The sequence below is a fragment of the Pelophylax lessonae genome (assembly GCF_965119305.1).
Source record: "Pelophylax lessonae genome assembly, chromosome: 7".
In the NCBI taxonomy this organism is placed as follows: domain Eukaryota; kingdom Metazoa; phylum Chordata; class Amphibia; order Anura; family Ranidae; genus Pelophylax; species Pelophylax lessonae.
The window spans coordinates 81,252,828-81,265,515 of NC_138774.1; positions in this window are offsets into that span (position 1 = coordinate 81,252,828).

Consider the following 12,688-nt stretch of genomic DNA (forward strand, 5'->3'; position numbering starts at 1 on the left):
GTGGATGTTAGAGACCTTGCGCTCCTCCACCTTCCATTTAAGAGTGCCCCACAGATGCTCAATAGGGTTTAGGTCTGGAGACATGCTTGGCCAGTACATTAACTTTACCCTCAGCTTTTTTAGCAAGGCAGTGGTTGTCTTGGAGGTGTGTTTGGGGTTGTTATCGTGTTGGAATACTGCCCTGTGGCCCAGTCTCCGAAGGTAGGGGATCATGCTCTGCTTCAGCATGTCACAGTACATGTTGGCATTCATGGTTCCCTCGGGGAAGAAAATCTAAGTAAAAAAGAAAAACACATAGTCCAGCACTTGAAGCTGCTAAATATATTTAAATAGCTGACAGCCACTGTAATAACAGTAGAACCAAAGGCTACCAAAGACGGAAGAGACACATTCACCCTGTAATGACGGATGAAAGTATTGGGCGCACTCTAGCTTGCTGCTATTCATACTACTTCAGGCGATACTTTAGCATACGCTGCCCAGGAAGCTGCCATATGACTAGTTGAATGTGCCCTAACTTCAGAGGGTGGGGGAAGACCCAGAGATTTGTATGCAATTTAAATGGTCTTGACAATCCAAGAGGATATGGTCCTGGATGGCACTGCCAAAGCCTTCTTTGGACCGATCGGGAAAACTAAAAGTTGATCCTGTCTTCGGAACTCCTTAGTCCGGTCCAGGTAGGTAGATAAGTAGGAAACCAAGTCCAGCTTCTTCCATTCATCATCTGCTTCACCCACCGGAAAGGGCGGGAGCACCAACTCCCAAAATGAAATTAAGTTGCCACTTTCGGAAGAAAACTTGGTACCGGTCTGAGCACAACTGTGTCTTGAGGAAACAGACAATATGGTTCCCTAGCGGAGAAGGCACATCATTCGGAGACTCTTCTGGCCAATGCAATGGCCGTCAAGAAAACCGTCCTTTTAGGTCAAATGGAATAAGGAGCAGGAGGAGCTGGATCAAATGGGGGAGCCAACAAGGCCTTCAATACCAAAGACAAGACCCATTTGTCTTCAAAACAATTTCACTGGAGGTCTAATCCTCATGGCTGCTTTCCAAATCCGGACCACTAAAGAAACCAATGCCCACCTCTTATTTGTCATGGCTGACAGGGCAGAAATCTGGACCTTCAAGGAATTGTAGACTAATCCATTGCCTAGGCCATACTGCAGGAATTCCAAAATATTCTACACCGAAGGAGACCCGAAATTACAATCCCTTTCTGCAGAGAAAGACAAAAAAGCCTTCCAAACTGGGTGATAAGTTGAATTTGTTGTCCTCTTACAAGCTTGCAACAAGGTATCTAGAACCCATTCTAAAAGATTTCCTTTCAATCTCCACTCCATCAATTTTAGCCTTCGGGTGACAGATTAGCCATCATCTATCAACGTGATACAGATTGTTCCAGCTGTTCAGATTTTATGTGCCTTTTTAAACATTTGTTTGTGAGTATATGTACTTACACTTAATAAAGCCTATTATTCAGGATAGTGCACCCTCTGTTTTATGATTTTGGTGCCTACAGACACCCCCAGTTTTAAAGGGCAGCAAGGCCATGGCCATTTGGGAAGCCAAGCATTAGTTCTGTGGAACAACACCTTTGAATAAGTTGGATAGGCGGGGCCCTGTCTCTGAGTGCAGGAGAAACGTGCTATAGCATTGAAATTTGTTTTGGAGCAATATCTGGCTCTTTCGATGATTGATTAACCACTAGAAAATAGATAGCGTCTCGCAAGTCATGAGTACTTTGGAAGGGCCCAGAAGTAGCATGTCATTCAAGTAATGGAAAATTTGGATGTCTTTAACCCTTAGAATTGCAATGACAGCTGACAGCACTCTCGAGAATGTTCAGGGAGCTGTGCAGAGGCAGAATGGAAGACAACGAAACTGGAAATGTCGGCCTTCCACTGCAAATCTGAAGGAGCGATGGGGCTCCGCATCTATGGGAACTTGCAGATAGCCATCTGCCAGATCAATGGAGGCCATCCAGTCTCCTTTCTTGACTGAAATAATCCTTTCCAACTATTCCATCTTGAATAGCGGAACCCTCATAAAGGAATTTAAACATTTTAGGTCCAAGACCGGCCTGAAACCTCCCGATGCCTTTGTTACTAAGTGCACAGGGGAATAAATTATTTGACCCCATTCTCGACTTGGGACCAGGACAATGGCCACAGCTGCTAATAATTTCCTTATGTACACTAGCAAGCAATGCTTCTTCTCTGAACAAGCCAGAAGTCGGGTTTCCCCAAAAAACGGCTTGAGGGGGTCTTGCCCTGAACTTCAGTCAATAGCCATTGTAAATGATTGTCAAGATCAAAGCATCCTGCACCTTGTCCGCCCAGACTCCTCCAAAATGAGCTAGCCTTGCTCCAACCAGAGGGGACTGGGTGGAGACACCTTCAGAAGGTCTTGTCTGATCCCTTTGGGTCCTGGTTGGGCTTGGACTTGGAAGATTTTGGGAAGGATGAGCCAACTTCCCTCCATTGTCTGAAGAATGGCTTACCAGGCTATAGGAACTAGCCTCTCTTAAACCCTCCTTAGCCCTTTTGGAGAAGCGAAAGTGCTGGCGCTGCCTCCTTCTCTCCTGGGGAATCTGACCTGACTTGCTGTCCGAGACCCCCTGAATTACTGACTCCACAGCCTTGCCGAAGAGAAGCTTCCTGTCGATTGGGACTGAACAAAGGCTGTGTTTAGATGCATTGTCCGCTAACCAGTGCTTCAACCATAAAGCTCAATGTGCTGTCACGGAATAGGCCATCATCTTAGCGGTCATCCTGACTTGGTTCACTGCTGCTTCCACCAGAAAAAATACAGCTGTTCTTACAAACTGCAAAGGAGAATAATTACCACTTCCAAGCACCTCTCCCAAAGACTGAGCCTCCAACTCTGTTACCCAAACCTTGAGGGCCGCTGCCACAGACGTGAGTGCCATAGCTGACCTGCATGCTGCTCCTGCCACCATATACAATCTCTTTAAATTTGTGTCAATTCTGCGATCCATGGGATCCTTAAAGAGACCGAATCTTCCAGTGGAAGTGTAAAATGGCTGGCCAACCTCTGCAATGAAGCATCCACCCTAGGAGAAGTGTCCCACAGTTCTGCATGTTTAAGGCTGAAAAGATAAAGCTTTGAGACCCTATTATGGACATTCAACTTTTTGTCTGGCCTTGCCCATTCATCCTTCACCACTTCCTGAATTTCAAACATGCGGGGGAAGGAAGGAACGGATTTCTTCAGATCAGGATAATATCTCTTCCTCGGGGGGAGGCCTCCTTTCATACCATCCTTCATGGCTTCCACCAAGGCGGGAACCAAAGAAAAATCAAATGCATGAGATTCCGGCTCAACTTCAGATTCAGAAGAATAAGAGTCCCTCCCCAAATCAGAGTTGAAACGGACTGACGCTTCCAGTTCCAAACCACCTGAAGCTTAAGACAAAGTGTGGCGAGCTGGTTTCCTTGAAACGCGCCTCAACCCTTCCTTGACAGCTGCCTTAAAATAAAATTTCACCTGCCGAGCATCTGCTGCATTGTCACGCGCAGCTCCCTTGAAGCAAGAGGCAAATACAAGCTTCCTTAGCAAAACTTGGGCCGAGTAAGCCCAACAGGCTTTCCCTTTCGGGCTGGTTTGGTGAAGATTAGGGATGATCGAACGGTTCGGGTCCACCATCGGTTCGGCCCGAACATTGGGTGTTCGAGGTTCGGCCGAATTTAGAACTTTTTGCCCAAAAAGTTCGGAATTCGGCAACCAGAACCGCCCAAAATGCAATGCTTCAGGAAATGGGCTTTAAAAGCCCGTGATTGGACCAGAACCATTAGCAAAAGCCAATTGAGGGGGCAGAAGAATGCTAGGAATGTGATTGGAGTGACTAGGGGGTCCCTAGACCAATCATTAGTGAATACGCCCCCCAGTATATAAGATCGCCCCCGCCATATTCCCAGCATTGTTATACTGGACATGGAAGAGAGTGGAAGCAGTTCTGTTAATTTTACTTTAAAAGTGTCATTTAGCTATTTTTAGTGTGAGGAAAGGGATATCTAGTGTAGTTAGAGTGCTCCTTTACACTTAAGTTAGCTTCAAAAATTTAGTTTCTGTAGGGAAAGTGTTAAGTGTCAGGGGACCGTAGTGTAGTGTAGGGTTAACTGACAGTGACTGCTATGGCAGGGTGACAAAACCCTTCCATAGCAGGGTGACCGCTATAGAGAAATGATCATTTCTCTGCTTCGGGACAGGAATGTGGCTTCTCACCAGCAAGCATTTTTTAATGCTGCAGGGGCTGCCACTGCCAGTGCTTTTTTGAGGACATGTTTGATGTCAGACATGACATCTGAATATGTGTATAGGGGGTATATATAGACATATATGTCTGAATATATACCCCTAGACATATATAGGTGTGATAGTAGCAGAAATAAATGCTTGCGCTAATGAAATCATTTACAGTAATATATTTCTGCTACTATCACACCTATATATGTCTAGGGGTATATATTCAGACATATATGCCTATATATACCCCCTATACACATGTTCAGATGTTTTGCCTGCCTCAAAAGAACCCCAAAAAATGCCAAAAAAACGCTAGTGTCAAAAAAAAAATGCCCAGGTGTGTTTTTGCTGGCATTTTTTGGGGGGTTTTGGAGGCAGGCAAAACATCAGAACTTGTGCACAGTACCACTATACACAAGTTCAGATGTTTTGCCTGCCTCAAAAGAACCCCAAAAAATGCCAAAAAAACGCTAGTGTCAAAAAAAAAAATGCCCAGGTGTGTTTTTGCTGGCATTTTTTGGGGGGTTTTGGAGGCAGGCAAAACATCAGAACTTGTGCACAGTACCACTATACACAAGTTCAGATGTTTTGCCTGCCTCAAAAGAACCCCAAAAAATGCCAAAAAAAACGCTAGCGTCAAAAAAAAAATGCCCAGGTGTGTTTTTGCTGGCATTTTTTGGGGGGTTTTGGAGGCAGGCAAAACATCAGAACTTGTGCACAGTACCACTATACACAAGTTCAGATGTTTTTCCTGACTGCAAAGAACCCAAAAAAATGCCTGCTATTAAACTGGCAAGGTGTTACAGCAGAGAAGCCATATTCCTGTGCTTAAAGTTTTCTAATACAAACGATCTTTTTTTTTATGGTTCTGGACATGCTACAGAGCTGAAACTTCACAGGTACACCTTTTAGACCCCCCAGACACAAAATCACACAAAAAAAAGTTCTTAAAAATTGTCATTTTTGATAAAAAAGCCAATTATTGAAAAATTAAAAAAAAAAAAAAAAAAAAAAAAAAAGAGATTTTTTGATTTTTACTTTGGATTTAGTATCTGGGGGGTCTAAAAAGTGTACATGTGAAGTTTCAGCTCTGTAGCATGTCCAGAACCCCCCAAAAATTAGCATTTTCTTATAATTTTTATTAGAACAGGAATACGGCTTCTCTACGGCGCTTTTTCTTGCATTTATCGGGCATTTTTGGAGGCAGGCATGACTTTTTTTGGATTTAGTGTCTGGGGGGTCTAAAAAGTGTACCTGTGAAGTTTCAGCTCTGTAGCATGTCCAGAACCAGAAAAAAAGATAATTTTTCAGTAGAGCAGGGATGGTGGGACCCCTCTTTTACACTTATATGATCTTTTTTTGGGGTTCTGGACATGCTACAGAGCTGAAACTTCACAGGTACACCTTTTAGACCCCCCAGACACAAAATCACACAAAAAAAGTTCTTAAAAATTGTCATTTTTGATAAAAAAGCCAATTATTGAAAAATTAAAAAAAAAAAAAAAAAAAAAAAAGATATCACACCTATATATGTCTCGGGGTATATATTCAGACATATATGCCTATATATACACCCTATACACATGTTCAGATGTTTTGCCTGCCTCAAAAGAACCCCAAAAAATGCCAAAAAAAACGCTAGCGTCAAAAAAAAAATGCCCAGGTGTGTTTTTGCTGGCATTTTTTGGGGATTTTGGAGGCAGGCAAAACATCAGAACTTGTGCACAGTACCACTATACACAAGTTCAGATGTTTTTCCTGACTGCAAAGAACCCAAAAAAATGCCTGCTATTAAACCGGCAAGGTGTTACAGCAGAGAAGCCATATTCCTGTGCTTAAAGTTTTCTAATACAAACGATCTTTTTTTTTCTGGTTCTGGACATGCTACAGACCTGAAACTTCACATGCACACCTTTTAGACCCCCCAGATACTAAATCCAAAGTAAAAATCAAAAAATCTCTTTTTTTTTTTTTTTTTTTTTTTTTTTTTAATTTTTCAATAATTGGCTTTTTTATCAAAAATAAAGTTCTTAAAAATTGTCATTTTTGATAAAAAAGCCAATTATTGAAAAATTAAAAAAAAAAAAAAAAAAAAAAAAAAAAAGAGATTTTTTGATTTTTACTTTGGATTTAGTATCTGGGGGGTCTAAAAGGTGTGCATGTGAAGTTTCAGGTCTGTAGCATGTCCAGAACCAGAAAAAAAAAGATCGTTTGTATTAGAAAACTTTAAGCACAGGAATATGGCTTCTCTGCTGTAACACCTTGCCGGTTTAATAGCAGGCATTTTTTTGGGTTCTTTGCAGTCAGGAAAAACATCTGAACTTGTGTATAGTGGTACTGTGCACAAGTTCTGATGTTTTGCCTGCCTCCAAAATCCCCAAAAAATGCCAGCAAAAACACACCTGGGCATTTTTTTTTTGACGCTAGCGTTTTTTTTGGCATTTTTTGGGGTTCTTTTGAGGCAGGCAAAACATCTGAACATGTGTATAGGGTGTATATATAGGCATATATGTCTGAATATATACCCCGAGACATATATAGGTGTGATATCTTTTTTTTTTTTTTTTTTTTTTTTAATTTTTCAATAATTGGCTTTTTTATCAAAAATGACAATTTTTAAGAACTTTTTTTGTGTGATTTTGTGTCTGGGGGGTCTAAAAGGTGTACCTGTGAAGTTTCAGCTCTGTAGCATGTCCAGAACCCCAAAAAAAGATCATATAAGTGTAAAAGAGGGGTCCCACCATCCCTGCTCTACTGAAAAATTATCTTTTTTTCTGGTTCTGGACATGCTACAGAGCTGAAACTTCACAGGTACACTTTTTAGACCCCCCAGACACTAAATCCAAAAAAAGTCATGCCTGCCTCCAAAAATGCCCGATAAATGCAAGAAAAAGCGCCGTAGAGAAGCCGTATTCCTGTTCTAATAAAAATTATAAGAAAATGCTAATTTTTGGGGGGTTCTGGACATGCTACAGACCTGAAACTTCACATGCACACCTTTTAGACCCCCCAGATACTAAATCCAAAGTAAAAATCAAAAAATCTCTTTTTTTTTTTTTTTTTTTAAATTTTTCAATAATTGGCTTTTTTATCAAAAATGACAATTTTTAAGAACTTTTTTTGTGTGATTTTGTGTCTGGGGGGTCTAAAAGGTGTACCTGTGAAGTTTCAGCTCTGTAGCATGTCCAGAACCAGAAAAAAAGATCATATAGGTGTTAAAGTTAAAGGAGGCTCCCGAACCACATCCCTGTTCTACTGAAAAATTATCTTTTTTTTTTTCATGGTTCTGGACATGCTACAGAGCTGAAACTTCACATGCACACCTTTTAGACCCCCCAGATACTAAATCCAAAGTAAAAATCTAAAAAATCTCTTTTTTTTTTTTTTTAATTTTTCAATAATTGGCTTTTTTATCAAAAATGACAATTTTTAAGAACTTTTTTTTGTGTGATTAATAGTCCCTGGGGCATGACCCAGAACCCTAGGCACTTTTTAGGGGCATTTATTGGGTTTTAGGGCTTAAAAATGGTGTTTTTTGATTACAGAAGTTCGGGTCCCATTGATTTCAATGGGGTTCTGAAATCCGAACCGAACTTTCGTGAAGTTCGGGTGTTCTGGTCGAACCGAACTTTTCAAAAGTTCGATCATCCCTAGTGAAGATGCCCTGGAAGACGAAGAGGATCTTCTTCTGTGCTTACACCCATATTTACTCTTCTTGGAGGCCTTTCTATGCCATCACCTCTCTTGGCTCGGATCCGAGCGGCTACAGTGAGGTAAAGGTGAGGGTGATCTGGACCGTTCGGACAGGCGATGCTCCTGTTCTTGGTGACTTTGCGAATTGTCATATCCTGCCCCTTCTTTTTTTTCTGAGCTTGGGGCGTCGACTTGGCAGCTCTTTGCGGGAGTTTATCCCGCCATGGGCTCTTTCCCCTGAAAAAAAGGGGTGCTCTCTTTTAATAAAAAAAAAATACTATATATATATATATATATATATATATATATATATATATATATATATATATATATATGTATATATACACATACACACCATTCCATTCAATCTTCAGTGCTTAAAGGCAGGCAGAAATTAATCAGGGTACCTGCAAGGCAGAATCAGTCATCAGGATTTCCACAGACCAGAAGCCAAGCTCTGTTACAGACATAGGGAGGACCACAGGCTTACCTGGTCAGCAGCAGAGACTGTCAGGCTGGAGGCACAGGCAGCAAAAGGAGACTGGCCAGCGGCGAAATGAGGAGACAGGGAAGCCAGGAGAGGAGAAGGAGACGGAGACCACTTTTAATACAGGACACCCTCGAATCATATATATATATATATATATATATATATATATATATATATATATATATATATATATATATTATATATATTTAATATTCTTTGCACTTAAAACTGAATCCTACATACACACATATTAAAGTGGTTGTAAACTCTCTAAAACTTTAGCTCGTTGTAATCTATGTTACTAATGCTATTGATCGCTGCCTGTTAAACTTTACTCACTTGTATAATCTTCTTACAATTCATTCAGCAGTTTAGTAGCATGCGCAGTTCATCATTAGATTCACGGAACACTATGTGTGCCGTTTCCATAACAACAGCATGCCGGATCTGTCAGTTCCTCTGAAAACAGCACAGCTAGGATAGTTCGGGATACTGTGCCTTCCTCCTCAGCTTCCTGGTTCTCCCCTTGTGACTAGTCATGGCAGCTAAGAACGGCGGATCTTGGTTGTTGTAGTAACGGCGATAGAGAAAGAGGCTTTGATAGTATGGAATCGCGCATGTGTGAGATTTCGGTAGGGGAAACAAGGAAGGGCAAAAATTACATCTACAGGGGGAGACAGAAATCAATATTCTTGGAAGGAGATATAATTTATAATACTAAAAAAAGGTCATTGAAAATCTTTTTTTACTAACGTTATAATGTGCAATGAATGAAAATACTTTGTTGTATGACAATATTCAAAAAAGGAGAAAAAGAAAGCAGAGTTTACTTCCTCTTTAATGAAGCTCTGTATTTATTGATTTATCATTAAATATTGAATTTGATGTGTTATTAGCCACTTGAAAGGCAACTTGAAAAAAGATAGAAGCATGCTGATAGGGGGAGGGAGCAGAGAGCCGGATAAATGCACTCATCAATTTTCTGCTTCTACTTTTCTTGGCTAGTTATAGGGTAGGGATTTGGAAGGAGATCTGTACATGAAACTAAAACAAAGAAAAATAAGCTACCCTACCCTGCCAGGCAGGGCTGTGCTGTGTGGCAGAGCTGTTTAAATCGCAGGATTGGATGGACAGCTGGATGTAAAACAGCTCCCTCTCATATTTTTTATGTGAGTTTTAAAGACAGGCTAAACTGGTATTGGCAGCAGTAAACCATGCGGGTGACAGAGACACTCATGAACAGAACAAACAGGTTTGTCCTGCACTTTTTTTTTTTAACAGCATAGTTTTATTCATTTTTAATAGACAAATATAAAGCACTGGCATTGAACTGGTAAGACACATAGTTTGCTGGTACAAAGCAGGTTATGCATACACATTTACATTGATAATTGCAGTTTTTAGACGAATACAGTTTCTATGTAGGAGGGCTTTGCACAGAAAGTCAATGGAATAAAACAAGCAAAACATCTGCTCATCTGAGCAACTAACTAAATTCATGTCAGTTCCTGACCAACAGGGTGCCCCGAATGAGTTCCCCAAAACAAACAGCCAGCACTTCTACCCTTTTAGTTTTCTTTTAGCACTCAGCCTTTTCACTCAGCAGCAGGAGCTCACAGCAGGGAGAGAGAGAGAGAGCCTTAAATGTCCGTCTGCTAATATATATACATAAAGTTTTGTCCAGCTGAGACTAATAATGGCTATCTGGTTATTTGGTAATGATGCTGACCTAGGAATGGAGACTTTTCGACCCACAGCTCTACAAATTCTCTGCAGTCTTTGACCCATAACCAAACTTATTAAGATCTGGGAAAACAAAAAGTTTGTTTTCATACTCATTATTCACAAACCCTGGAGCCCCTAACCATGAGTAGCTTTAAAACTTGGTTGACTCAAAAGGACAGAATGAAAATATTAGGGATAGACCGATTATTGGTAAGGCCGTTATATCAGGGGCCGATATGCACTTTCCCCGATATATCGGTATTGGCCCCGGAACTGGCCGATATTGCTGATATTTTTGTGACGTCATTCTGCCTTCTTAGGCCGCCTCCCTCGCCTTGGACAGCCTCGTCTGGAGTCAGGATTAATCTCACAGGAGTGTATCACAGCCAAACACCCACCCACAGCAGCCCGATGCCAGCCAGCCACCCACATCCACAGGCCCTGTACCAGCCAGCCAGCCACAGGCACTGTACCAGCGAGCCAGCCAGCCACCCACAGGTCCTGTACCAGCCAGCCAGCCACCACAGGCCCTGTGCCTGCCAGCCATAGGCACTGTACCAGCCAGCCAGCCACCCACAGGTCCTGTACCAGCCAGACAGCCACCCACAGGCCCTGTACCAGCCAGCCACCCACAGGTCCTGTACCAGCCACCCACCCACCACAGGGTGCAAGCCAGCCAGCCACCCACCACAGGGTGCCAGACAGCCAGCCACCCACAGACAGGGTGCCAGACAGCCAGCCAACCACAGACCCTGTACTAGCCAGCCACAGGCACTGTACCAGCCAGCCACCCACAGCCCTTGTGCTAGCCACCCACCTACCACAGGGTGCGAGCCAGGCAGCCACCCACCACAGGGTTCCAGACAGCCAGTCAGCCGCCACCCACAGGGTGCCAGCCGCCACCCACCAAAGGGTGCCAGTCAGCCAGCCACCCACCATAGGGTGCCAGACAGACAGCCAGCCACCCACCACAGGGTGCCAGCAAACCAGTCATTAAGCATAAACAAAAATTAACAAGTTCAGTACCAGATTTGTGTCAAAAATTGTCTTTATCTTTCAAAACTTTAAATGTACAATATTTCGGCCCATATCGGCCAATACCGATACGTTGTGACCAAAATATCGATATCGGTATTGGCCCTGAAAACACCATATCGGTCTATCGATAGAAAATTTTAATGAGAGGGGCTGCGAGCAATCTATGGTGATGTTAGTCAGAGATGCTGCTAGCACTGTTCACTCCCTAACCGTGAGTGCAGTTTGTGTCAAATTATAAAGATTGTGCTGCGCAAAACTGTGTATCCTATGTAAAAAGTTATTGCAAAATCAATTGTCTATACGATTACTATTTATGTATAGACAATTGATTTTACAAAAACGTTTTACATAGGATACACAGTTTTGCGCAGTACAATCTTTATCATTTTATCCCTAGAAATTATCCCTCCAAAATAAAGGACTTTAAAAGCATCGTACCGAAACTTAAAACATATATAGTTAAAACATTATTTATATGTTCCTATTAAAAAAAAATAATGCATAACCACCAATCAATCACATCAAATATGCGATACACAGTATTTAAAATCAATGCAAATACAAGAGAAATCAAAATTGTTGCAGTATTCCGTTGATTATTTCCAACGTGTTTTACAGTCCTTTACTGCTTCATCAGGGACAGTATGGAATGATCTGAAAATTAAAAAACATTTTGGCAGTACAAATATTGTAACAATTTGATTCCATATTACATTAATAAACCACTGACTCCAAGCAGGGTGTCCACATGGGACCTAAACACCAACCCCTATGTAGCAACCTAAGAGGGCGGTCTTCTGGGCACTGGAGCACCCAGGGGGGAGAAGAGGACCACAACTGGCCACACCAGAGTGTACCAATACCAACTGTACATAAAGAGGCATGGGATAAAAGGAAGTGCTAAATCACAACCAACAAAACTTTACACACCTAGTATAAAAACAAAGCCAGCAACAAGCAACTATGCACACGCTCAACACACACCACCCAACCAAACTGGCCCATATTCAGGTAAGTCATGTCACTCTTGGCCCCTATTACCCAACCCCCCGCCCCACAACCAACTCTACTCACACTCTCCATTCACCACCTCTAAACCAAATCACACAACTATTAAAACAAGACACCCCTGGCCATACACCTCATGTTCCCACATGGTATGTCATAACTTTCACCATCTCAGACTAACCACCATGCCGACATACTGTATATACAGTATATAGCTAAATCAGAGACAACCCTAAACTATATCCCAGAGAGGTGACACCCCCAGAAGTGATTGGCCAAGGTTTAGAGTCCAGCCCATATCCATACCTCAATATATTGAGCATAAGGAAAAATGTCTGTTTTAATTCCTACGGAGCCTGTTCTGAACTCAGTGAAAAGCTAAATTTTGTGGGTGTGCTTCCACCAGCACAGACAACATTTTTAATTATTTTTTCTCTTCTTTTTTTTATAGTCAGTAGCCAAATT